The 17,389-nt window shown below is 38.3% G+C and overlaps 1 protein-coding gene across 2 annotated transcripts in view; it reads right to left on the bottom strand.

Moving 5' to 3' along the window:
• The window catches only part of RTN1 (reticulon 1), a 278,823-nt gene that overhangs the window by 97,302 nt on the left and 164,132 nt on the right, over positions 1–17,389 (bottom strand). The window lies entirely within an intron of this gene.

Here is a 17,389-nt window from a genome sequence, read left to right as displayed (position 1 = left end):
GATATGATCTTGTTATGTTGAACAGGATGGTGTTGAACTCTTGACCTCAAGTTATACTCCTGCCTTGGCCTCCCAAAGTGCTAGGATTACAGGCATGACCCACCACACCCAGCCTTAACCTAGAATGTAAATGGCCTAAACACCCCACTTAAAAGGCACAGAGTGGCTAGTTGAATATTTTAAAAAGTACATCAGTCTGCTGTCTTCAAGAGACGCATCTCACACATAATGACATAGATAGGATCAAAGGAAAGGGTCAAAGAAAGATCTATCATGTAAGTATAAAACAAAGAGTGGAGGTGGGGGGGGGTCACTATCCTTATATCATATAAGAATAAACAAGGGCGAAAATGGCATTACATAATTATAAAGGGTTCAATTCAACTACTAGAAGACTTAACTATCCTAAATACACATGCACCCAACATTGGAGCACCCAGATTCACAAAATAAGTACTTCCAGACCTACAAAAGACTTAGATAGCCACATAAATAATAGTAAGGGGCTTCAAAACCCTACTGACAGTATTAGATAATAGAGGCAGAAAACAAAGAAATTCTGGGCTTAAATTCAACATTTGACCCACTAGGCCTAATAGACATCTACAGAATAGTCCAACCACCAACCACAGGACATATATTGTTCTCAGCTGGACAAGAAACATACTTCAAGACTAACCACATGTTTGGCCATAAAGCAAGTCTCAATACATTCAAAAAATCTAAATCATACCACCCATATTTCTGGACCACAGTACAGCAAAAATAAAAATAAATATCAAGAAGATCTCTCAAAACCATATAACTGCATGGAAATTAAACAACTTTCTCCCGAGTGATTTCTGGGTAAACAACAAAATTAAGGTATAAATAAAAATTTTTTTTTGAAATAAATGAAAACAGAGACGCAGTATACAAAATTTGTGGAATGGAGCAAAAGGAGCACTAAGAATAAAGTTTATGGTGTTAAATGCCTACCTCAAAAAGAGAGATATCAACTTAACTATCTAATATCCCACCTACAGGAACCAGAAAAGCAAGAACAAACTAACCCAAAAGCTAGAAGAAGAAAAGAAATAACTAAAATCAGAGCAGAACTGAACAAAATTGAGACCAAAAATCCATGCAAACCTAACAAACCCAAAAGTTGGATTCTTGAAAAGATAAACAAAATTGATAGACCACTAGCTAGATTAACAAAGAGAGAGAGAGAGAATCCAAATAAGCACAATCAGAAGCAACAAAGTTTACATTACAACTGATCCCACAGAAATATAACAAATCCTCAGAGAGTATTATGAACACCTCTATGCACACAAACAAGAACATCTAGAGGAAATGGAAAAATTTCTGAAAACACACAATCTCCCAAGACTGCATCAGGAAGAAACTGAAACCCTGAATACACCAATATCAAGTTCTGAAGTTGAATTTAGTAATAAAAAAATGTACCAACCAAAGCCCCGGACCAGACTGATTCACACCCACATCCTACCAGACATACGAACAAGAGCTGGTACCAATTCTACTGAAACTATTCCAAAACATCAAGGAGGAAGGACACCTCCCTAACTCATTCTACGGGGGCACCATCACCCTGATATCAAAACTTGGCAAAGACACAGTGAAAAAAGAAAACTACAGACCAAATATTACTGATGAACATAGATGCAAAAATCCTCAGCAAAATAACAGCAAACCAAACCCAGCAGGTCATCAAAAATTAATTCCCAAAATCATTTTATTCCTGGGACACAAGGTTAATTTAACATATGTGAATTAATAAATATGATTCACTACATAAACAGAATTAAAAACAAAAACCATCTAATCATCTCAATAGACACAGGAAAAGCTTTGGATAAAATCCAACATTGCTTTATGGTTAAAAACCCTCAAAAAACTAGAGGCATCAAAAGTACATACCTCAAAATAACAAGGGCCATCTATGACAAACACACAGCCAACATCATATTGAACAGGCAAAAGCTGGAAGCATTACACTTGAGAACTGGAACAAGAAAAGGATGCCCATTCTCACCACTCCAACATAGTACTGGAAGTGCTAACCAGAGCAAACAGGCAAAAGAAAGAAATAAAAGACATCCAAATAGGAAAAAGGAAGTTAAACTATCTCTGTAGACAATATGATTCTATACCTAGAAAACCCTAAAGACTCTGCCAAAAGACTTCTGGAACTGATAAATGACTTCAGTAAAGTTTCAGGATACAAATTCCATGTACAAAAATCAGTATCATTTCTATATGCCAATAACATTCAAGCTGAGAGCCAAATCAAGAATTGCTGCAAAAAATAAAAATACCTAGGAACACATCTAACCAAAAAGGTGGAAGATCTCCACAAAGAGAACTACAAAACACTGCTGAAAGAAATTATAGATGACATTAAAAAATGGAAAAGTATTCCATGCTCATGGATTGGAAGAATCAATATCACCAAAATGACCATACTGCCCAAAGCAGTCTATAGATTCAATAGTATTCCTATCAAGCTACCAATGACAGTTTTCAAAGATCCAGAAAAAATGATTCTAAAATTCATATGGAACCAAAAAGAGCCTGAAGAGCCAATGCAATCCTAAGCAAAAAGAATAAAGCTGGAGGCATCACATTGCCCAACTTCAAACTACACTATAAGGCTATAGTAACCAAAACAGCATGGTACTGACACAAAAATAGACATATGGAACAATGGAACAGAATAGAGAACCCTGAAATAAAGCTGCACACCTACAGTCATCTGATATTCAACAAGGTTGATATATCTTAAATAGAAAATAAATTATTCTACTAAAAAGGCAAAAATAAGCAATGGAAAAAGGACTCCCTATTCATTAAGAGGTGCTGGGATAGCTGATTAGCCCTATATGAAGAAGTAACGAGCCACCACCTTTAATAACTATGTATTTGCTACCAGCTGAATATTTGCCACCACTCCCCTCTCCCAATTTTTAAGTGAAAATCTTAACCCCATCGTGATGATATTAGGAGGTGGGGCCTTTGGGATATATTAGGTCATGAAAATGGAGGCCACATGAATGGGCTTAGTTCCCTTATAAAAGACACACGAGAGCTGGCTTTCTCCCTCTGCTCTTGATCTTGGACTTTGAGCCTCCAGAGCTGTGAGAAATAAATTTCAGTTGTTTGTAAGCCACCCAGTCTATGGTATTTTGTTATAGCCGCCCAAACTGACAAGACAGTATTGGTTAAAAGCAAAGATCACTTTTTGCACAATTTATCTTTTGCAGCATTTGCTATAATATTAGCAGACATTTCTATGTTCATTTAATTTAATAAGCCTCCTGGTTTTTACTTTTTTATTTGTGTTTTTTTATTTCCATAGGTTTTGGGGGAACAGGTGGTGTTTGGCTACATGAATAAGATCTTTAGTGGTAGTTTCTGAGATTTTGGTGCATCTATCACCCGAGCAGTATACACTATACCCAATTTGTAGTCTTTTATCCCTCACCCCCTTCCCACCCTCACCGTCCTATCAGACCCCAAAGTCCACTGTATCATTCTTATGCCTTTGCATCCTCATAGCTTAGCTCCCACTTATGAGTGAGAATATACGATGTTTGGTTTTCCATTCCTGAGTTATTTCACTTAGAATAATGGTCTCCAATTCCATCCAGGTCACTGTGAATGCCATTATTTTGTTCCTTCCTGGTTTTTACTTTTTTGTACAAGGTATGCTATAAATCTGGACTCCAGGTCCAATTCAATATGAATGCTGCTTTCCAAAGTTTTCTCCTTGTGGCTGAGTTTTGCCTTATAATGCTTTGAGACAATGTTACAACAGAAAAAATGTACCCAATACAAGAATCCCTGGCTGGTCTATGCCACAGCAGATGAATGTGTTTAGCTAAAAAGGAAGTGAACCTGCTCCACGGCAGCACATCTGAATTGAGTTTTCTGCTGGACTCAGAACCTGCTCAGAATCAGGCTGAGTTTTTTTGTTCCTTTCGCCTTTGTCCACACCTCAATTTGGTTTAAAGGAGATGCATCTTAAAAAACAGTCCATTCGGGTTCTGACATCTTACTTTAATTCTAAATACCACCTTTCAGCAAAGGGTCTTCATTGCCTTTTCCTTCTTTAGCCAGGTATTTCATCACTCAGCTCTTACTCCTCAGTTGGACATTCACTACTTTGTTTTCTAAATCAGGATTTTTTTTAACTTCAATAAAATATTGATTCATGATAAACTCTTAGTGAAAGTAATGCTAGTGTAATAATTAAAAGCATCAGATTACCCATCTGGAAGTAAGGAGAGTCATAGTTCTAGGCACGTGGGAAGAGGGGGAAAACTGCTCCCAATGGGCATAAATAATTGACAAACACTCTAAGATGGAAGGAAGAAATCACATACGTAAGTCTGTGTATGTACTTACACATACATGGCACTTTTTTGAGAGAGATTTATCACAATATATTTTATGTGACAAAGCATAATTAAATATTGTTTTCAAGAAACATGAATTGTAGGCTTCTGGAAATAATTCTGAAAATTTGCATGGTGCAAAAACATTAAATCATATCAATTACAAAACTGAGAAAAGTGCTATAGGGTGTCTTAGAGCCTCAAAGCTCAGGTTGAAAAAGAAAATTTCTATTTACCTTCTGTGTCATTCAAAATTTGTTGCTAAGTTTCCAACATTACAGATCAATGTATCCTTAGGATGTGCAAATAACTGGTTATACAACTCAAAGTAGCTTGACAAAGTAGTTTGACAAGTCGTTTAGACCAGCTACTTGTTCCCTCCCCAAACCCAACCCTAGAGAGGCCACAGAAAGAAAAAGGAGGCTGACAGATCTCAGAAACTCATATAGAAACCATTCGAGAGAGTGGTTGGGTTCCAGTGTGGACAGCAAACAGCAGCCCTGTGTAGGAAAATTGGGCAGCCACAGACAAAGGACAGATGGCATGGGGCTTCTTAGTTTTCTTTTCCCTGTATTTCCTTGAAGTAGGTCACTGGAGACAGAAAAACAGCAATACCAGCTTCTCAGGGTAGCACTAGAGTATTCTATCCTCCTTTAGGGTGGAGAGAGGTTCCCAGAGAGGCAACAGCACTTGGTGCCATGGTTGAGTGATGGGGTGAGGGCAGTAGGTAGTGAGGTGGTGGGCAGGAGGGAAAGTCAAGCTCAGACTGTAACCCCAGAGCTTTCCATTTGGAAGGACATTCTCTTTACCACTCCCTAATGATAAGAGAGTGATGGAAAGGAAGATGAGGATGTGAACAAACAACTATACAACCTTCATCCTGCTTATTCATCAACTGGCTTTGGGCTTGGCTGTGGCACAGGCTTTGGCTAATGGGATGTGAGGGAACATGATGTTCATTTACCACATTTGAGCAGAAGCCTAAATGTGACTGTGTGGCTTAGCTAGGGCCTTTTTGTGCCATCCTAGTACAGCATGTCCTAGACAGGGGCTGCTCCTTTAGCCTGGGTTCCAAAATGAAAACACGCATGGAGCTAAGCCAAGCTAAGCAGAGCCCAACAGACTTCAGCAGAACCAAACCCTGATGTATTGTGCAGAAGAAAAACTATTTCTCATTGTAGCCCCTGAGATCTGGGATTTATTTGTTACAAACTAGGAAAAGTCAAAGAATTCACTGACTTAATAGGTGACAAAACATTACCATCTCTTTTAGCCATATAAATTAAGGATAATTCTTTATTTTTCCAATAAATATTATCTGACTTTATTAATCCCTAAATCTACCTTTGATTATATCAGCATGATTTTGCTATATATTGATATTATATTTATATATACATACATATATGATACACACACATATACATATATATCAGAAAGATTCTAGCACTTTATATACTGTAAAGTCTGTATAAAGTCTATAGAAAAATATTCAAATGACATGTTGATTTGGCCCCAAATATTTTTTATATGCATGTAGTTTTACATATATATAAAATATGTAGTTTTGAAAATTTTGTTTTTAGGGTCCTCATTTTATTCGTGACTTCCCTGGATATACAGACAGATTTAGCAGGTGACTTTGTTGAAGTTGGAGCAACTATTCGGCTAAGTTTCCAACAGTCAGCTAAGTCTTAAACTTCTCTATTGTCAATGGCAATTTAATACTTGCATTTACCTGCCTGGCAGCAGACAAGGTCATGTACCTTTATGCTGAGGCAGCAGGTCAAATGACTTTGCTTTTAAAAGCTGCAGGCTCATTGCTAAATGGAAGGAATACTCTCAACTAAATGAATGACTTGGCCCACAGCAGAATACCTTGGTGCCTTCAGATTGTTTACTGCCCAAGTCACTCATCATCCTCAGCACTAAGACACCACTTAAAACGTCAGTAGCATAACCCAATAAATGAAGAAGTACTTTTATATTCTAGGTCTTTGTTGTGAGAAGATAGAGGCTTTTAATTACTTTTTTTTTTTTCATTTTTCAAAGGAGAAAGTCTGTTGCTGAATTGATTGTCCTTGCAAAGATACTACATGGAAAATGCTATTTACTACAGCTGCATGAATGGATCCAAGGGCAGGGCTGGCAGGCTGGGGGACAAATCCATTGTTGTCAGCAACATACTTCTAAATTTCTACCAAGGTGTGGAGTCCACTATGACTCCCAGGTCCCAAATACTGGTTGAAGAAGTTGGAAGCTGCTGTAACCTAGCTGTTGATGGATCTAACCTGGACAGGAGTTATGCTTCCAAGATGGAGGAGTCTCTTACAAAGCAGAGATTCAGGTAAACAGGATAGGAAACAATTTTTCAAAATTTCCTATTCTTGGTCCCTAAACTCTAAATTTACGAAATATTAGTAAGAGCTTCCTAACTGCTCTCATGGGAAAAAAAAAAAAAAAAAAAAAAAAAACAAGAATCACAACATCTAGAAATTATTTTAAATGTAGTCACCCATTCTGAAATAATGTGATTGCTGTGGCATTGTCAAGTAGCCACTACATACTCCTGAGTTTAGTTTTAATTGGCTTATGTTATTCATCCTTGTAGAGTCTCACTTTCTTTGGTCCATTTGTCTCTTCAGGGAAGAACTAGTAGGAAGATAACATTTCATTTTCCTATGAATAAATGCTGATTAATAAATGACAATCAGACTCTTTTCTTGTACTTCTCACAAACATCTCCTTCTCTTTCAAAACTTGGCTTAGATATCCCTCATTTTGGTATGCATCATTAACTTCTCCCAGATAATTACTGGCCTTCTCCTTTGTGTTCCTTGTTCACACCTTTGTTATTATACTTAATATTTTATACATGGTTATTTCTGGATGTCTTTCTCCCACTATAGAGTAACAATGTGCTTGAGACTACCACCATATCTTGTTCATCACTCAATTAAGTACAGTCCACTATAATGTAAATGCTGAATATATGTTTGCAGAATTGAATTTAAATCTGGAGAGAAGCTTCAGTGGCCCAATAAAGGATTTGAGTTCTCAAATCTTTCATCACTGATATGTAGGAAGAGAGTAATCATACCTAAAGATAATGCAACAGGGATAGCAAAAGCACTGAGCGATAGAATCTTCCCAAATCTTTCAAGAAAAATAGGGTTAGCCTAACAATATGAAATTTAATGGAGACAAAATACAAGGCCTACTACCTCCACCCAAAGTGCCAACCATAATACTATGAAATAGAAAAATATATAGCTTATTCCTAGCACATTAATAAGTAAGGACTTATGGGTATTAGATGATGTAAGCTTAACACAAGTCAACAGTGTGATGTGGCTGACAAACACGTGATGTGTCTTCAGGTTGAATCAGTAGAAATGGGGTGCGCACAGTGAGGGAAGTCATGCTCTTGCTGTAAACCACACTATCCAACTCACATACTTCTCAAAAAGATGTACTGTTTAGGGGCACCACATTTAGAAAAGTGGGTTGGAGGAGGTAGATGGTCTAAAAAAACGGGATAAATGGGCTTAAAAGCACTCTATGATGATAAACAGCAATGGTAATGTAGTGTCTGGAAAAATGAAGACTCAAGGTTAATATGACAGTGATCTTTTTATGTTATGGCCCTGCATGATACAACAGGATTAGTGGATAAGTAACATCAATATGAGATAAATTTCTTATAGTCAGAACTTTCCAAGGATGAAAAGTCAGTTTGGAAGGTGGTGAATTCTCTGTACTGAGAATGTTCATAAGATTTTTTAAACACTTGTTCCCTCCAACCCAGAAATTCTTTGACTCTGAGCCTTTTGTTCAGTTAGGTTAAAAATAAATGGTGATTCCTTGATTTCTACAAATTAGGTAACATCATTATCAACACTTGATCTTTTCTAATATTATGTTCAATTGGAAGGAATGAATAGTCATGATGGCCTGCCATTTTTCAATAGATTACAGTAGCTAATTTAAAAAATAAGGTGATATGGTTTGGCTGTGTCCCCACCCAAATCTCATCTTGAATTTCCACATGTTGTGGGAGGGACCCGGTGGGAGGGACCTGGTGAGAAGTAATTGAATCATGGGGGCAAGTATTTCCTGTGCTCATGCTAGTGAATAAGTCTCATGAGATCTGATGGTTTTAAAAAGAGGAGTTCCCCTGCACAAGTGCTCTCTCTTTGCCTGCTGCCATCCACGTAAGACATGACTTGCTCTTCCTTGCATTCCGCCACGATTGTGAGGCTTCCCCAGCCACATGGAACTGTAAGTCCAAGTAAACCTTTGTCTTTTGTAAACTGCCCAGTCTCAGGTATGTCTTTATCGGCAGCGCAAAAATAGGCTAATACCTAAGGCATTAAGAATCAAGCTAAAAATATGCCTGAAAAACACCTCTATCTTGTTGTAAGCACTAAACTTAAGGTTTAAGTGCCAGATAATTTCACTACAAGGTTACACTTCTAAAGCATTTCTGAACTTTTAGTTGTAATTGGCAGTCTGCATTTTACCTATACAACTGGAGTTGCTGAGTCATATTTTGATTCCTTTTAGTCTAGCCATCATTTTCTGGAGTAGATTCAAATATTGAGCAAGAGGAAACCCATTTGAATCTGTTCCAGCTGGAAGCTTGTTGTCAACTATATCAACAAAATAGATGTTGCTGGAAATATAATTTTGGTGGCTGAAACTTCTGCACTTCTCTATGTCATCATGGTTAATACGAATGTGTCTTTTATCCTTAGAGTGCAGGGTATATTGCTTGAGTGATGGGTGCACCAAAATTTCACAAATCACCACTAAAGTGCTTACATAGTCAAACACCCCCTGTTTCCCAACAACCTATGGAAATAAAAAAACAAAAAATAAAATAAAATAAAAGTAAAAGTTATAAAGAAAAGAATGTGTCCTGCAAATGTATGAGTCAAACTAGAATACCTTTACTAGAAATGAAATCACTTACCTTTTTCATAAGAGGAAAAGAAACAAAACAAAACTTGTTCCATCTAATATTGAGTAACATATTTTTCTGCACTTAAATTTTTTTTTTTTTTTTTTTTTTGAGAGAGAGTCTCGCTCTGTCGCCCAGGCTGGAGTGCAGTGGTGTGATCTCGGCTCACTGCAACCTCCACCTCCCAGGTTCACGCCATTCTCCTGCCTCAGCCTCCCGAGTAGCTGGGACTACAGGTGCCCGCCACCACGCCCGGCTAGTTTTTTTTTTTTTTTTGTATTTTTTTAGTAGAGATGGGGTTTCACCGTGTTAGCCAAGATGGTCTCAATCTCCTGACCTCATGATCTGCCCGCCTCGGCCTCCCAAAGTGCTGGGATTACAGGCGTGAGCCACTGCGCCTGGCCTGCACTTAAATTTTTATGGAAAAAAAGCCCAAATGGTATAAACAAACGGTACCATAAAGACACATCTAACAAGCTGATGTTAAGGATTTAGTGTGGAGGATGGGGAAGGAGCAATATTTAGACTGTAGCTCTTGGCCAGAGATTTAACTTTCAAGCAATGGAAATGACAATGGACGAAAAGGAGAAGTTTGAGGCCAGTTCTGCCATTGGCTGTTACATATGACCATAACAAGTCACTTTCTTCCCTCATAAGAAAAGGAACTAAAATTTCAAGGAGGAGAAACAGAATTTCAGAGAGATCAAATAGAAAGCGATGGTCCAGAGTTTGAACCTAGGTCTCACTTACTCCAAAACTCATGCCATCCAATCTTATTTATGTCTCTCAACATCAAATATATTAACACTGATTCTTCTTCTATCTTACCACACAGCATCTCTAAGGAAGAAAAAGAAAAGAATCAGCCTTTCCTGCCAACAAATTATGTTCTAGACCAGAGATCAGCAAACTCTTTCTGTCAAGGGCCAAACAGTAAACATTTTTCAGCTTTGTTGGCCATATGGTCTCATTTGCACCTACTCAGCTCTACCCTTATAGCACAAAACAAGTCAAAGAAAATATGTGAGAAAATGAATATGGCTGCATCCTGATAAAATTTTATTTTAAAAAACAGGCGGTGGCATGACAGCATCAGAAAGAATAAAATAATCAGGAATAAATTTATTTTAAAAGTGCAAGACTTGTGCAATGACAACTACAACATGTTGTTGAAATAAATTAAATAGGGCCTAAATAAATGAAAAGATTTCTTATGTTCATGAATTGGAAGGCAATATTTAAGATGGCAGTACTCCTCAAACTACAGATTCAATGCAGTTCCTATCAAGGTACAAGGTACAAGCTAAGTGTCTTTCAGAAACTGACAAGCTAATTCTAAAACTCATATGGAAATAAAAGAGACCCAGAATAGTCAAAACAATATTGAGAAAGAAGACCAAATTGGAGGACTTGCACTTCCAGATTCCACTTACTACAAAGCTACAATAGTCAAGATAATATAATACTAGCATAAGTCTAGACAATAAATCAATATAACAAAACTAACTGTCTAGAAACAGACCCTTACATTTATGGCCAATTAATTTTTGACCAGGGTGACAAGACAATATATTTGGAAAAGAACAGCCTTTTAAACAAACAGTACTGAGACAACTGGCTATCTATACGTAAAAGTTGGGCTTCTATTCATACCACACACAAAAATTAACCCAAAATGAATCAAAGACCTAAATGTAAGAGCTGAAACTTTAAAACTCTTAGATGAAAACAAATAAATGAATCTTGGTTAACCTGGATTAGGTCATACTGGTTTCTTTGATGTGACACCAAAATAGAAGCAGCAAAATAAAAATAGATAAGTGTAACTTCATAAAAATTAAAAACTTTTATTTATCAAAGGACACCATCAAGAAAGTGAAAACACAATCCACAGAACAAGGTAAAATATTTGGAAATCATGTATCTGATAAGGAGGATGATAAGGAGGATGTACATAGAACATAGAAAGAACTCTATAGTTCAACAGTAAAAAGAAAATCCACCCAATGCAAAAATGGACAAATCATTTGAATAAACATTTCTGCAAAGAAGACCAATGACTGATGAGCACATAAAAAGATGCTCAACACCATTAGTCATCATTAAAATGCAAATCAAAACCACCAGAATGGCTAAAATTAAAAAGTGTGAGGATGTGGAGAAATTGGAATTCTCACATATTGCTACTGAGATTGTAAAATGGTGCAGCCACTTTGGAAACGATTTGGTAGCTTCTCAAGTAGAGTTATCTTATTATGCAGCAAGTTCACTCTTAGCTATATACCCAAGATAACTGAGAGTATGTGTCCTCATAAAAACCTGTACATGAATGGTCATAGCAGCATTATTCCTAATAGCTGGCAATGGAAACAACTCAAATGTCCACCAAATGATGAGTGGATAAATAAAATGTGGTATATCCATACAATGGAATATTATTTTTCCATAAAAAGGAAGGAAGTACTGATACATGCTACAACATGGATGAACCCTGAAGATATTATATTACATTATGCTAAGTGAAAGAAGCCAGACACAAAAGGCCACACATTTTATGATTCCATTAACAGGAAATGTAAACTGTGTCTGTAATAGGCAAATCTATGGAAATAGAAAGTAGATTTGTGGTTGCCAGGGGCTGTGGGAAAGAGGGAAGGGGGAATGAACATTGAGGGGCATGGGGTTTCTTTCTGGGGTGATGAAATTTTTTGAAGCTAGATAATAGTGATGGTTGCACAACTCTGTGAAGGTATTGAACTGTACACTTTAAAAGGGTGAATTTTCTGGTATGTGAACTATATCTCAATAAAGTTGTATAAAAACAAATGAACAAACACAAATTGGATATAGTTTGCTGACTCCTGTTTCAGATTCTTACATAGTTATCTGTGCCTCACTTACCCTAACTGTAAAATTACTGAATTGGAGTAAATGTTCTCTAAGATGGCTTTCAGGTAAAACAAAATTCTCCTTTTATTAAAAAAATTATATTCAGAATTGAGATCCTGAGGCTCCTGTAAATCTTGTCACCAACCATACAATTTTTTAACAGTTTTGCTTAGACAAGAATATTAACATATTTTAGAAAATAATTAACAATGGAGGTTATAGTAACAAAAATGTTTTTTGATAAAGCATTGATTAATCAATAATTAAATCTGGGCCTTTAATTGCCTTCCCAGAGTGCTGCCCTGCACTGGAAAAGTCTGTGCCAGCAGGACTCCCTGTGAATACACTGTACAATATGTCAAGGTTGCTTCCTCTTCATACTTACTTATGATTTACACATCTGTCCTAAATAACTGAAGATAAATGTTTTCATAAGCTACTCATTTTATGATTGCTTATTTGGCTACAACTTTTAAAGTATATTTTAATATATTTTGATATATAAAGTTTTATCATTGCCAGCCCTTGGTTCTCTTTACCACTGCACCCATTCCCTTGTGATTTCATTCAGTTGCAAGGCTTTACCCATCCATTTTCTAGGGCTGCTGAAACCAAAAACTGTGGAGTCATCCCTGTTTCTTCTCTGGCCCCACATCCAGTTGATCAGGAAATCTTGTCAGTTCTACCTTCCAAATGTTTCCAAAACCTGACCATTTTTCACTACTGCCACTACTACAACCCTGTTCCACCACCATCTCCCACTCATGTTCCTGAAGAGCCTCTGATGGGTCTTCTTACTTCTGCCCTGGTCCCTCCAGTCTACCACTATATGTCAACCAGAGTGAGCGCTCACATCAGAGCAGCTCACTCCTCTGCTTTCACCCCATGGGGGTCCCATCGCACTCCAGTGAGAGTCATGAGGCCTCTGGTCTGCATCTTCTTGCTTTGCTGACCTCCTTTCCGGTGACTCTCCCTTCCAGCCACCCTGGCCTCCTTGCGGTTCTGCGAACACATCAGATAACTCTCACTTTAGAGCCTTTACTGCAGCTGTTTCTTCTTCCTAGGCTGCTCTTCCACCCCATAGCTGCTTACCTAAATTATTTGCCTTTCTTAAATCTTTGCTCCACTCTCACCTTCTTCAATGAGTTCTTTCTCCCTTGACCACCTGATATAATATTGTGACCTGCCCCTCCCTCTATCACTTTCTCGATGCCTCTAACTCTTTCTACTTTTTCTTTTCCTCCCCAGAGTCTTATCACTTTCTCACATACTATATAATTTGCATATATATTATGTGATATCGTTTGGATATTTGTCACCTCCAAATTTCATGTTGAAATGTGATTCCCAATGTTGGAGGTGAAGCCCAGGGTGGGAGGTGATTGGATCATGGGGGAAACCCTCATGAATGGTTTAGCACCATCCCCTTAGTGATCAATGAGTTCTCACTCTGAGTTCACATGAGATCTGGCTGTTTAAAAGAGTGTGGCACCTCCCACCTCACTCTCTTGCTCCCACTCTTGCCATCTGACATGCCTGCTGTCCTTCATCTTCTGATTGGAAGCTTCCTGAGGCCTCACCAGAATGAGATGCCAGCACTATGCTTCCTGTAAAGCCTGCAGAACCATGAGTCAATAAAATCTCTTTTCTTTGTAAATGACCCAGCTTCAGGTATTTCTTTGTAGCAATGCAAAAACGGACTAACACATTATGTTTATTGTTCTTGTCTTTCTCCCCTAACAAGAATGTAAGTTCTGTAAGAGCACAGTCTTTGTTTTGTTCACTGAAGTATCTCAAGTGCCTCAAACAGTGCCTGATATATAAGATGTAACAACAAATATTTGTTATATAAGTAAGCCAGCTATCTATCTATCTATATGGAATGATGTAACTGAAATTTTGGTTGTTAGCCAATGCTCATATGACCATTATTTAAAATGGCACACTGCTCAGTCAGATACTAGGCAGTGAACAGGAGTGTTCCAGGCTGAGGCCTACTCATCAGCAATGTGATTCCACAGTTGGAAGCTCCTGAAAAACAGAGGTAATTATATTGTATTTTTCTTCCTTCCGAGGGAAGGATGATAATATTGCAGGAAATCACAGATTCAGGTTTTTCAGCAGTATGGAGCTCTTGAAATTATCAAGTCCAGTGTTTTCTCTTCCCCTTTTAACCTTAAACCTATTTTTGGAGTCACAGATCCCACTGAGAGTCTGATGAAAGTTACGATCTTGGCCTAGCAAAATGCTCCTGCAAATATTTGCACAATTTGCCCTCCAGGGACTCGCAGTCCAAGCATAAGAATTTTAATTCTAGTCCCTTCAAGAACAACCCCCCACCCCCTGCCATGAGTAGTCAAAGCTCTGCTAGGTTCAAAAATTGACTAAGAAGATTATGCAACATTGCTCAGAAATCCCATTCAATATTGAACGATGTTCCCCCTTGGCAAACTTCTCCTTATGTCTTTGTGAGGATGGAGTGAAAGAGCAGTAGATACAATATGGTCTGCCATCAGGGGAAGGGGAAACAGAAATTCTCAGAGCTCTGAAAACCTGCTGGCACCAAAAATAGCGAGCTTTTGGCACTTCAAAGGCCCAGAGTCACTAGAACCTACACACTAGTCCACGTTTCCATTGACAGGGTGCCCCTACATCAGAATAAAGTGATGGCTGAGTTCTCATTTTCTGAATTCAGCATTGTGCTGTGCAGACAGAAGTAAAAGGAAATTGGAGAAACAATCAAATTGCCAGTCACTGAGAGAGCAGAGAGGAGAGAAGGGTATGAAAATGGCAGTGAAAGCATCTAGGGGGAGCCAGTGCTGGTCCTGGAATTGGACTTGCTGCTGCAGCTGATTCCCGTACACTGTGATCAGGAGGAAAACCCACCTCTCCCAAAGGCGGTGCCACAGACCATAGACATCATTTTGATGCCAACTGAACATACTGGGTTGGGGGAAAGGCGAAGAGGGTAATCAGAGAGCTGGATCATCATTACAAACACTAAGCAAAAAGCAGCTTTTACAGCTTTTAGTTAGCTCAAAGATATTTTCCTGGCTCTGAAAAGTGGTGCTCAACTGGATAAAAATTTTATATATCATAAGGGAAACATGACGGATTTAAATCTTTCCTTTGTGCCTAGAAGCACCTTATCAAAAGCACTTTTGAGAGTGGAGGTGAAATAAGACATTCAACAACCTCCCCCTATTCCCAAACTCAGTTTTACTTTTGCTTCCATGCAGGCTGCCGCAGGCTCCCAGGAACAAGCCCACGGAAGTCTATGCATACTTAGGAGTTCATATAGTTGCCTGTCCCTCTACTCCCTACCCCAACTTTGCAGCTACCTTTTGATCAACCTCTACTAAGATGAGCATTTACGTTTAATTGTACAGAGGACTAATGAGTCTCTAAAGTTATCCAGTAACTCCAAATACACTGTGTAAACAGGAAAACAGGGAGGAAATGCACTTATGACTAGCTTCTCTCCCACTGGTGTACTAGCTATCACTACAGCATCTGATAATGGTACTCAAGCTATTAAAGCAATGATTCTTTTTATGTGCCTCACGTCCCAGTAAGCCAAAACAAATATTGTCATTACTTTAGGACAACCCAACTTTTGTCCCTAAAGTAAGAAGGCTAAGAGTCATTATTTTGCTAATGCTTCTCCCTGTCCCAGATTTTTTGAAGATATGAGAAAGCAGGCATAGAAAAATTAAAAGAGTCATACATCTCAAACATCACAATATAAATCATTAACACAGACAACGCTGGGCTAAGCATTGCTTGCTTTCATTGCCCTTATAATACCTTATTACACCTATCTGTTTGTATGTATGTCCCTACAAATGCCTTGCAGGCAATCACTGTGTCTTACTCATATTAGCTTCTGTTGGTGCTCAGAAAATGATACCCCAAAATATGGCACTTTGGCATGCTGAGTGCTTTGAACAAAGGAGACTGAAAGGCCTCAGAGCCAAAGTCTCTCTCTGACCTTCTCCTGCCTCACCCCTCACCTCCAGATTTTCCTTTCAAGGCACAGAAAGGGGCTGTCTCTGAAATTCTCTTACCTGACTAAGGGAAGTTCATCCAGAAGGAATGCAATTGTTGTGGCCTTCCTCTGTTGAATCCACATTGGGCAGAGAAGGTTAACTCATATTGCAGGAGAGGAAGTCTCCATGCTCACGACACCACACCTGACAGACATTTCACCTATTCTCTCAACTATTCTTCTTTACCTGCATAATAAGACAAACTTTGTTTGCAGTGTCATTCTGCCCCTCACCTTCCCATAACTTGTCATCACCTCTCCCAGAGGCCAGAAGAACTGTGTCCCAGGCAATTGTCTCTTCTTTGGGGCCACTAAAATCCCCTAAAAACCATGTAATCTTCCTCTAAAATAGCCTACATCTCCCACTTTACCTCTCCCCTAGGAAAAGAATATTTAAGCATCAGGCATCTGACCCTTTTTAAAGTTTCATATTTTGCATGGCTCCCATGAACACTTGTAATGCCTTTTCTCCTGTTAATCTGTCTGTTGTCAGTTTATTTCAACAGACTTAATGACTAGAATCTTTGGAGGGGAACGTTCTCCCTACACTTCTCCAGCCACAGACCAGTAACTAACATGTAGTAGTTGGCTAAGATTTGATTCTTGAATGAATGTATGGAGCATGTGCACATGTGAGTGTGTGCACATGTGTGAGCAAACACAGACATATAAACACAGAAGAGTTCACATGGGTTGTTCCTGATTCTAATTACCTGACTTCAGAATCTCTTTGTTTCTAATGAAAGGAATATTAGTAAAATCCGTGATGCTCAACGTTCTGCTCAAACTGACCTTTAAAGACGGTAGGTAAAGAGAAGGGCGCTGGACATCTTAACACTTCTCCCTCCTCTGAAATCCAGTAGCACTTAGGATTGACAGGATTTGTAGTTGAAGTCAATCAATAGTATCTGGTGTTATTCTTTAAATATTCTATATGTATTATTCAATCCCCTTGATGGGTTGAGGGTTGGTAAAGCATATACCATTAAAAGCAACTCCTGGAGAAAAGTTTGTTACTCTCCAAGGAACTCAACTAAGAATCAGACACATATAGGTGTTCTAACCATGTGCTGAACTGAAGAACTG

The sequence above is a fragment of the Rhinopithecus roxellana genome, chromosome 5, assembly GCF_007565055.1.
Source record: "Rhinopithecus roxellana isolate Shanxi Qingling chromosome 5, ASM756505v1, whole genome shotgun sequence".
Lineage (NCBI taxonomy): Eukaryota > Metazoa > Chordata > Mammalia > Primates > Cercopithecidae > Rhinopithecus > Rhinopithecus roxellana.
This window is presented reverse-complemented; position numbering and strand designations above follow the sequence as displayed.